Source organism: Aulostomus chinensis, chromosome 4 (assembly GCF_037954235.1).
Source record: "Aulostomus chinensis isolate RoL2024-O1b breed Wild chromosome 4, RoL_Achi_v1.0, whole genome shotgun sequence".
Classification (NCBI taxonomy): domain Eukaryota; kingdom Metazoa; phylum Chordata; class Actinopteri; order Syngnathiformes; family Aulostomidae; genus Aulostomus; species Aulostomus chinensis.
Window position 1 is genome coordinate 22537220 of NC_141323.1, and position 10881 is coordinate 22548100.

General features: G+C 39.8%; 1 pseudogene across 1 annotated transcript; it reads left to right on the forward strand.

Moving 5' to 3' along the window:
- The first annotated feature begins 4698 nt into the window (after positions 1 to 4698).
- Positions 4699 to 8059, forward strand: LOC147263757 (E3 SUMO-protein ligase ZBED1-like; annotated as a pseudogene). Its single transcript, XR_015112638.1, has 3 exons — positions 4699 to 5511; positions 5885 to 6501; positions 6659 to 8059. The product of XR_015112638.1 is annotated as an E3 SUMO-protein ligase ZBED1-like (transcript).
- The last annotated feature ends 2822 nt before the right edge of the window (positions 8060 to 10881 follow it).

Below are 10881 nucleotides of genomic sequence, written 5' to 3' on the forward strand. Positions count from 1 at the left end.
AACTCTTTTCTGAGAGTTGATCTTTTAACTCCTATCAGGAGTTAAAACTGAACATGAACAGGAGTTAAAAAATGACTCCCATTCAGAGTACAATTCACTCTTATATTTAGTTGCATTTATGTTAACTCTTTTTCAGTGTTAACAGTCAACTATTAATATGTGTTGTATTTTACACTCATGGAGTTAATATTTCAAGACACTAAAATGTTTTTTTTTTAGGTAAAATAAATATGAAATACACCAAATAAATTACTTTAATGCCTCTCTTTATTTAAAACATTGAGACATTAGGTCAGCAACACTTCGCTGCATGAATACATACTTGTGAACCAAGTTATATTTTGGTAAAATCATTTATCTAACAATGAGCTTTGTTCAACAACATCGTTCTTCAAGTAGAAAATAAGGTAAAACCTCAAATCAAAACACACTGTTTTTATGGCAGCTTAACAGTTGCAAAACGGTGTTATAAAATGTAAGTCAAATAAAAACCAAATGTTATACAAAAACATATTTCAATTTTTTCACAAATAATCTCAACTAGATTTCTACAAATTCTTTGGAGAAAATCCATCCAGTGCAAACTTTGTCAAAAACCTTGACATATTGAACACATTTAACAAATGTGACTTCCTTGTAATGCAGGATTGCAGACATAATGTAAACAGTTCAACTCATCATTAAGCTCAACACGTGTACATACAAGTCAAGATCAATTCCACTCAGTTTCCTTTATCAAACATTTTGACACTTCAAATAATACAACTCTCTGACACAACATAAAAACATGAATCACACCCACAGGACATTTGGCCATCAAAAGCTTTGAAGTGTCTTCAGGCCCTTCTTTCCAGAACCAGAATCTTATTTGGGTTGATTTCATTTACTTGGAAAGCAAGAAAATGGTCATGGAAACAAGTTTCATGTTCCATCAGAACAAAAAACACTTCACCTTTATGCAAGATAATAGTGGTTATTTTGCTGAACAAAGGCGTGTTTTCATCAGTGCCTATGCAAACAAAAAGGCCAACATGATATTCAACTCCATCACACTTTACCCAGTTTGTCAGGTTGACAATGGACTGTGGGTCAGTGTGAAGGTATGCAGATACATCTTGATGTTTCAAGTAAACACATTTTGATTGGACCAGACTTGACTGCTTTTAAGGCCAAGCATTCCCAATGATAGGCTACAGCAAACTGATGTTTTCTTGCAAGTGAGACAGTCAAATTCTTGAAGTTCTTATCACAGTCCTTGAAAAATGTATGTTTAGCTTTGAATCTCATTGTCCAGATATGAATAAGTGGTCCTATTTTTCAGAAGCACCGAGGATAGCGGACCATGAAGTGGTGTTTTGGGATCAAGGTTTTTGATGAGTAAAGTTCTTTGAAGAGTTGGTGATGTTCGATAATAAGATGCTTTAGATACACACTCATCCCTTCAGTGATCGGGTATGAAAACACAACGTCAATAATGTTCAGCAACAAAAGCATCAAATGCCAGTGCAAATCATCCTCTGGTACCAGGTCACCAAATATTAAGGGTATGTTTGTGATCAAACACAGAGTTTGGGATGTGTTTAACCCGAGTCCATGTCCCACACAGTCAAGCTTAACCTTGGTTGGCTTGTTTTTCTTTTCCAAATAGCCATACTTGAAAGCATAGATCCTCTTCAACAGGCTTTCTTTAGTGATGAAATGTTTCATCAGGTATTCAAAAAGTAACCTGGCCTCATATTGACCAACCCCCTCCAAAATGTCATGCATGATGTCAACAGCATAATTTTCTGAAATACTGCAAAGTGTTCAGAATGCTGTTCCGCTTAATGCCAAATAAGGAGGTTATTGTTGGATCATTTTCCACAGCAGTAAAATGTTGGTCATTCAAAACTGCAGATCTTAAAGTCAAACACGGGTCATCTTCTGAGAAAACTGACTTTTGACAAATCCACAGAAATGATTTGCACTAAATGACTCCATGAATCCAAGAATGCTGTGCATACCCACGTTATCACCAGTCATTTGTGCAAGAGTGCCACGAACACAGACTTCAGAAAATGGAACAGCAACTCCAGCTGTTTCTAATATTTTCAGGTCTCTTACTAAGGGTTTCAATATTTCATCAACACCATATTTCTTAGCATCTTGTGCATGGAACAATGATACCAGATGAATGTTCATCAAGGCTGAATTCACCCTGGGTGGAAGATTCCTTAAAATGAAGTAAAGACAGCCAACTTTATGGATACCTTTTTTTGAACCTGGCGGATTTGCGCACTCCAATTCATCAAAGTACAACTGGAGAGCAAACTTTTCACTTGAAAACAGGGGATGATTTGTGAAGTAGCTTCCATCACACAAGTCCTCATATTTGTCACAGCTAGTAGATTTTTGCATCAATTCACAAATACTTTCATTTGTGAAAATGAACTGCAGTGTTTTAACTATTGAATACAGATCAATTTGTCAATGATTGGAACTTGCTCCTAGTTTCCAGTTTTGGTGTTTCGTCTGGTATCAAATCTTACACCTAGGCGCTTTTCAACTGGTTGCATGATATCCCATTTTTCTGTGAAATATTTTTCCAACTTGCTATTTGAATTTAAATGGCTGAAAGGATTGTCTGTGTGTTTAAACAACTCTTCAATGGCCGATCTGGCGGGATCGGTGGCTGGTATTAAGTTCAGCACTTGTTCCTGTATATTAGTTTGCAAGTCTCCAACAAATTCCGCCAAGTTCTCAATGGTAGAAAGTACGGCAGTATTTGGTACACCACTTCCTAAAAGTTTGGCAATAATTGATGCACACATGTCCTTGCTGCTTAGTGGCACTGAAGAGCCTTCTTCAATATTTTGGTGTTGTGATGAAGCAGAGGGGGTTTCATCATTGAAGCACTTCAAATTATCGTGCTCTTCAGTGTCATGGCTGACAGGGGTCTGACCTGTCAGACATGGACTGTCAAATGGTGCATGTATCTTAATGAGGTGCCTTCTAAATCCAGAATAACTTGAGAACTGCAAGCAGCATCCTATTTGACCACATTTTCATCTTAAATTTTTCCCTGGATACATTCCATGAATTAGTTTGAGGTGCCTGAACAAGAGCAGAGCTGGACCAAAGGATGACGCACAGAGGAAACATCTCAGCATTTTAGCGACTGCTTGTTCAACAACTTTGCTCTTAACTCTTTGACTCTTGGAGTTTCTTCTGTTGTGCCAATGTCAATGTTGTACAGTGTAGTCTGCAAAAATGTGTACAGGCTGGAGAGAGCATCATCATATTTCAGACTGAAAACAAAATGAGACTTGAACGGCTCATCAAATGCACCCAAAGATGTACTTGACTGACATGGAAGAAGCTTTCCATCCAAGACTATGTAGAAGCTGAGAACCTGTGCTCGTGAGGTTCCTCTGGCCAAAAGATATGGCTGGGGGTTTCGCTCTGTGGTAAGGTGGCCCTCCAAGCTCCGGCACGCCTGAAACACAATGAGAAGCACTGTCACATAAGCAGTTAACTAGAAAAAAATGTTACAAAATACTGGAAAAGATCACGTGGCTTTTACAAACCTTCTGAAATAGCACTAAATGATCTGCAGCCTCTGCAACACTGATCTTTTTTGGCCGCTTACGTCCAGCTGGTTGAGGTGTAAGCAGATGCAGCAAGACAAGAAGGGAGGCCATGTCACTGTCCCACTCTGCAGACAAAAATCAACATATATTTTACCTAAGAATATCTTTCTCTACATTTTAAAAGAAAAACAGGCGGCAGTAATAATCAGATATACTCCCATTTGCTTAAAAATGTATGCTAACTTATGATATCGCAAACAAACCCTTAACAACATACGACCTGGCTCATCATCAGCAGTGTCAGACTCTTCATTTAGGGCAGAGTTGAGGTGTTTTTTCAGAAGAGGTGTCTGTCTCAGGCTCCTGGCCTCTCGGATGATCTTGTCTTTAAAGCAGGTGGTCCACTTTTCCAGGAACCTGGATGGAATCTCTCATCCAAACATCAGCAAGAAATCCTGCAAAATCTAATGTAAAGTGGAGGGAACAACCATTACAATCATATCAATTGAATAAAATTTATTTTAAGAAATATTATTCAAATCGTATTTGTTTCCTACCAGTCCTTTAGTGTCCAAGAAACGAGGGAACATTTGGAGAATGTCTGCTGACTGCTGTGGATCATGGATCATCTGTTGGCGATAGAGGAATGTTTCTCTCATCTTCTGGAAGACTAAGTCACAGTCAGTTGTGTGGTGAAGATGAGACATTGCTTCCGTGCAGCCATCTCCTGATTGCTGGTCATCAATGGGACCAACTGTCCTTGACGATGTGGGACCTCCTTTACGCATCACTTTGTTGTGGGAAGTTGATGCAGTTTTAGACTGACGTTGAACTAGGGCTGAACGATTTATCGTTTTCTGATCGAAATTGCGATTTCAGATAACGCGATCATGTGATCGCCAAAGCTGCGTTTTTTTTTGCAGTGCTCCTGACTGACCCAGGATCTGTTGTGTCAACTATTTTACACATACATGCCGTCTCCTTACCATCCTGCCAAACTCACCAATCAGAAGCGGCTTGCTGCTGGTGGACAGGTCACGCTAACCAATCAGTATAACCTGCTCCACCTGCTCTTTAATTTCTGAAATGGCTTCAGCTGGACCACAAGCGGCGTTAGGGGATTTAATCCCCAAGAAAAACAGCACGTCGGTCATTTGGGAGTATTTCGGGTTTGAGGCTGCAGACATGCACCAGAAACAGGTACTGTGCAAAACCTGCCACGCTAAAGTTGCAACATCCAGCGGAAACACAACCAATTTATACCGGCACTTGAAAAATCACCACAGGCATTTGCATGACGAGTGCATGACAAAAAAGTCCGGTGAAAGGTCTGGCGAAGATACTACTTGGGCCCATAGTAGCAAACAGACTACAATTACAGCATCTTTTGCCAGTGTAACTCCGTATGATAAGAGCAGCAGAAGACACCGGGAAATAACGACTGCCATAACACACTACATTGCGAAGGACATGGTGTCTGTTAACACTGTCACCAAAGACGGATTTAAAAACCTCCTCCGCACGCTGGACAGAAGATATGTGATTCCCTCTCGCACCTACTTCAACCAGGTTACCGTCCCACAGCTGTACGCGGAGTGTAAAGAAAAAGTGGTAACAGAGCTGAAAAATGTGGAGTATTATGCCACAACTACTGATAGGGGGTCAAGCAGAACGACCGAGCCATATCTTAGTTGGACTGTATATTTCGTAAATGAAAACTTGGAGTTGAAAAGTCGCTGCCTGCAGACAGCATACTTTCCCACTGACCACACCGGAGAGAATATTGCCCTGGGTTTGCGAGTGTGTCTGTCAAACTGGGGTCTGAAAGAAGAGGACCAGACGTGCATCACAACGGATAATGCAGCAAACGTCATCAAAGCTGTGGAACTTAATCAATGGACCAGACTTCAATGTTTTGGACACAGGCTGTATCTTGCAATTGGTAAGTGTAAGAGTGTGTGTGTGTGTTTAATTTATCCATTCATACGGGTTTAATATGATGTGTGCGTGTTTTCAGTATAGTCCGGATAGCTTTTCTCTTAATGTTTTTCTTTGAAACCCTTACAAATACCAACTTTGAATAATTAATATAATAACAGATTATTTATCATCAATAGTAGATGATGAATAGTGTGTACATAACAGTATTTGTCATCTACAATTGATTTGATCAATTTTTTTCCTTACTGTTGTCTATAATGACTTTGTTTTAATTTGTTCTCTTGCTAGAAAATCTGCCTTGCAAAAGTTTACCATTATGATCCTTACATTTTCAGCCTGTAATTCTCATTTAATGTTGTTCTTTTTTTGTCCAGAAAATGCTGTTAAAGATGATGCAAGAGTTCAACGGGCAACAGGACTTTGCAAACAGATGGTTGTCTTCTCTCATAGCTGGAAAAAGAAAACAGCACTGAAAAAGGCACAGCAAGAATTAAATGTACCAGAGCACTCACTGATAACAGAATATCCGACGAGATGGGGCTCAAGGCAAAAAATGATCGGGAGGGTGTTGGAGCAGAGCAAGGTGTTGTCTCAGGTCCTGTCTGAAGACAAGAAGACACGTCACTTGGTCCCCACTTGGCAGGACACAGATGTCCTTGAATCGATAAACAATGCCCTTGCTCCTCCTCAGGAGTTTAGATGCCCTGTCCGGTGAAGCCTATGTAAGTGTGTCATACCTGAAGCCAGTTCTCCATCTCCTGAGAACATCAACCCTGACTGAAAGGGACGAGGACACAGATCTTACAAAGAAAATCAAATCAGGAGCTCTTGGCTACATTGAAGATAAATACAGCGACCCAGCCACACAGGAGCTACTGGACATTACTTCTTTCCTTGATCCTAGATTCAAGACTGACTACACAAGTGCAGAGAATGTCCCAGACATCAAAGAAAGAGAGTGAAGATTGAAATGGAACAGGTGGCACAAAAGGTAACTTGTCCTGTTTCTTTGTGTAGTTTAATAATACAAAATGCCACATCAAATCCAATATTTACATATTACATTTTTTAATGTTTACATAGAATGCCCAATTGCTCTAAATCGCAGACTGCAAAACTTTGACAGCTCTTATCTCTGTGTTTTGCAGGAAAAGAGGGCTCGTGTCAGCACCACTGATCCCATGCCCCAGGGTGCAGCAGAGGCAGAGCCATCCACCACAGGGAAGGGGAAGCGGACATTGGGCGGCTTCTTCAAGAGCAAGGCTGTCCCTCCTTCTTCCACTACGCAGCTGGAGGATGCCATGAAAGCTGAACTGGACAACTACCTGATGACTCCTACTATTGATGGAGAGGACGATCCACTGGCCTGGTGGAGAGTGCAAAATGTAAACTTTCCATGGCTGAGCAAAGTTGCTCGTAAATTCCTATGCATACCAGGTACCAGTTCGCCATCAGAGATTTAGTGCCAGTGGCAATGTTGTCACATGTCAGCGCTCATGTCTAAAACCATCAAAGGTTGACATGCTGGTTTTCTTGACAAAAAAATCTGTAAAGAGTGACGTAGAGATGTCAGGAAAGCAAGTATTATTGTTGATTTAGTACTTGAGATTTTATTTGTTTGATCTGCACTTCACCCTGACTTGTGGCGTCAGCCTTTTGTTTAAAAAAAGATATTCGCTATTTTTGCTATATTGTTTAAAGAATAGATTTGCAATATTTGGTCGCTGCTGAGCCATAAATGAATGACCCACCTATTGTAATGTCTGACATTTTTCAGAAGGGAAGAGGTAGGGTCATTTTATTTTAGCAAGTTATTTTATTACCATTACTTTTCAGTTTCACTTACTGTAAAAAGAGTCCAGGTTTCTTAATGTAGGGTTGAATAAAGTACTTTCACTGCTGCTATAGATGTTGATAAGCTAGCTCCCTTGAGCCATAAAAGACTGACCTTGACCTATCCCTACTTGAGTGTAAGGCTGTTGGGCAAGATCATTTGGTAATTGTTGAATTTAGTTTTTTTGGGGGGGAATTTTGTATTTTATTTAACTTTTTTTTAACTTAACACAACGAAGGATTTTTTTGCACTACTTTAAGTGAACAGCCAAAGAGGGCTCTTTAGTTTCAGTTGTAATGACTGCCGTTGGTCAAGGACTTCATAGAATGTACATGCATGCTTCTTGTCAATAAATCCATTTGAAATCAATTCTTAACTTTAGTTTTCATTCTTGCATTAGAGTAATGGCATTTAATGTTTTAATGCTACGATGTAATTTTGTCATGTTTGTAAATGTTACTGTACATGGTGAATATTGCACTGAAGCTTGATTTGAAGAAAATCGAAATCGCAATATCTGCCAGAAAAATGGCAATTATATCTTCTAAGATCGTTCAGCCCTACGTTGAACTGTCTTCACCCTCCACTCAAGAAAACCTGTGTTGCTCTGGATGTCATAGAAATGTTCCTGAAATAATATCTGGTTAGAGTTCTGACATTTTAAAGTTTCAAAGGAAAGCAAATGGTAAAATTCTGAAAAAGATCAGGATTTCACACTGTATTTACAATGCAAACTCACATATCCCTTTTTTGAGTATGGATCCTTCAAAGATGGGAAGAGTGACACAATCCCAAGAGCATGAAACTCCTTGGTTGTTTTGGCTACTGCTCTCCTAAAATACATAAATATTGTTTGTGAAAAGATTCTTTCCTTCACTGAAAAAAAGAACATTTAGGTACCAGCATCAAGCTTCTTACCCTTCCTTTTCATGCATGTGAGCCACAATGATGTTCACCATTAATGGGCGAGTTGAATCTTTCAAACTCCCCGTGTCTTCATACTCTTTAATCACGGTCATCCCTGCTGGCTTTGAGCTCGGAATCTGCTCCACCACCTAATTGGAATAGATTTTTAAAAAGATCAAAAGAATTAGCGACCAAAAGTACTGATCATTTCTTCAGGAAACATCAATCTGTCACAAAAAAATATCATTTAGGATGAGGCTTTCAAGATCTGTAGCCCCTGAGTTTAATCTGCATCCTAAGTTACGCTAACCAACTAGCAAACTGTCAAGTATGTGAATCACTACACTTACACTTCTTGCACGGGTGCTGTCCATATCAGGGTGAGCAAGTTGATATCCAGCATCACTTGTGTCGCTTCTTGGGCTGCTTAAGCTTGTGATGGACAGTGTATCTGTTAGACTGGAGGAGGAGGATCCTTCACCTGGCTGCAGAAGTGCCAAATCTGAGGATAAAAACCCCATCAGTGTATAAGGCATAAACCTGATCACCAAAATCAACATTACTACTTGCTATCAACAGAGAATAGTTACTTAGTATTTCATTCTGTACGTGATAACATTCCCTACCACATGGTTTGAGTGTTATATACTCGGCCAGGTCTGCACTGTCAGTGTTGTCCTTGAAAAGGTCTGGTGGTTGGAGGTCTGAAAAGCAGACATTTGGTTGTGCTTTTTTTAAATATCCAATTATTTTGATTAAAAAAATTAAACACTGACACATTTCTTTCAAAGGGAACATTTTTCTCAAGAATATCATCACTTCATAATGATAAAACAGAAACTGACACCACTTTACCATCATCAGTGCAGATGACGGAGCAGACATCTTTAACTGTCGCAAGCTCCCGAGAGACGTCCTCATCCACCTCTATTCCCTGGTCATCTGTGGTTTTCAGCATTGTCTCTTCTGGTATGAGAAATTTCTGATGAACTGAAGCATGACAAGCAACACTCCATTAACACATTGTCATTAAAGCCCCATGAATTACTCAATTCAAAATGAACCTAACTTACCCAAACTGATGAAATCGGAGAAGCTGATTTCATCCAGTTTAACACATTTCCTTGTCCCTTTGTATTTCACCTTTATCAACATCTTGAGCACTTAAGGGAAAAAGGAGTTTTAATATAGACATTAATAGCAAAGAAAGGATTGTAACTGTAACAGTCTGTCTGTGTTGGGGCTGTTACGGTATATAATGCATTATTTTAATCATTTTTTAAGTAAAGGAGGCCCAGTGTGGTGTAGGCAAAAATTATATTTTGAGAGGGCCAATAAAAAATTGGGTGGGCTATCTTTTCCCATTTAAAAACATTTGCCAGTAGAAAAAAAGACACTGGCAGACTGAAGAACAGCAACATTTTGTGTAAAAAAATCTGCTTTTGCTCAGCATAGCCAATTTCCAGAGCTAGTAATCCAATGTCTGCACACAACAGCACTCTAAACCATGAACTCTTATCACTGGTGTTCTCCATTAGCTTAGTCTGCATTTAATCACATTATTTAGCACGACTAGCCGACCGTGTTTTCACCATTTGATTCACAATTACAGTACGTCACGGTCGCGTTGCTTGTCAAAGCTTTTCGTGGTAAATGTGAAGCGTTAATGTTACCTGTCAGGTTCCTCTCGTGAAGGCCCCGGTGTCCTGTCACGCAGCCTTCGAGCCGCGGCGTGTCCAGTCCGATGTTGTGACAGAAGTTCGTCTAAAAACGACACGCGCAGGAAATAAAAAATAAACAACCGAACGTGAAGCTAGCAAAACTACTTTTTAACGACACCAGACGGAATGACAAGAGCCAGTGTTCATTTAATACGTGAAATATGAGCACGACTGGAAGAAGCTCGCTTACCCAGTTGCCTCACTGATGACGTTCTGCAAGAGTTGGAAAATTGAAGTTCTTCCTTCCAAGTCACTTAGTCCTGGCCAGTATTCAGTTTGATATTACATAAATCGAAACATATCAACATTAAGAACGGTTTAAGAGGTACAATTGCTCACGTACCTGTCTCTGTATAAGTAGGAGCGAGAGAAACGTTGAATGAACTCTGGGGTGGAGGTGATTCACTGCCCTGAACACCCAGTGAATGTACGACTTTTCCCACACTGCTTAAGAGTATCAGTTAACACGAGCTGGAGTCTCAATGTGGGAATAAACTCCAAAATTTTTACTCCTTCACTGCTTTGTGTCAAACTCCAGATTTTTTCACTCAGAAATTTGCTGTGCATGCAGCCCCCTTGAAACATTACTATTTATGTCTTTAATGCATCAAAACCTTTATTTTTCTGGGGTTTTGAGTGGTTCTGGGTCATGAATCAAAATTTAAATTGGACAAAAATGTCATGCAGGGTCACTGGGGCCACACGTTTCATGTTCTTGTAGGAATTTTTCAACAAGTCATCATTAATCAATCAGAAGGACCCACAGAGTATATGTGGGAGTATAGAGGACACCTTCCAGTTGGTTGAAAAGAATTTATTCAGATTAACAGGAAAGAATACAGAGCTCTGGAGATCGTCTTCCCCTATGCTGGAGTCAGCATACTCAGATGCGTCGTCCCTGGCGTTGGGG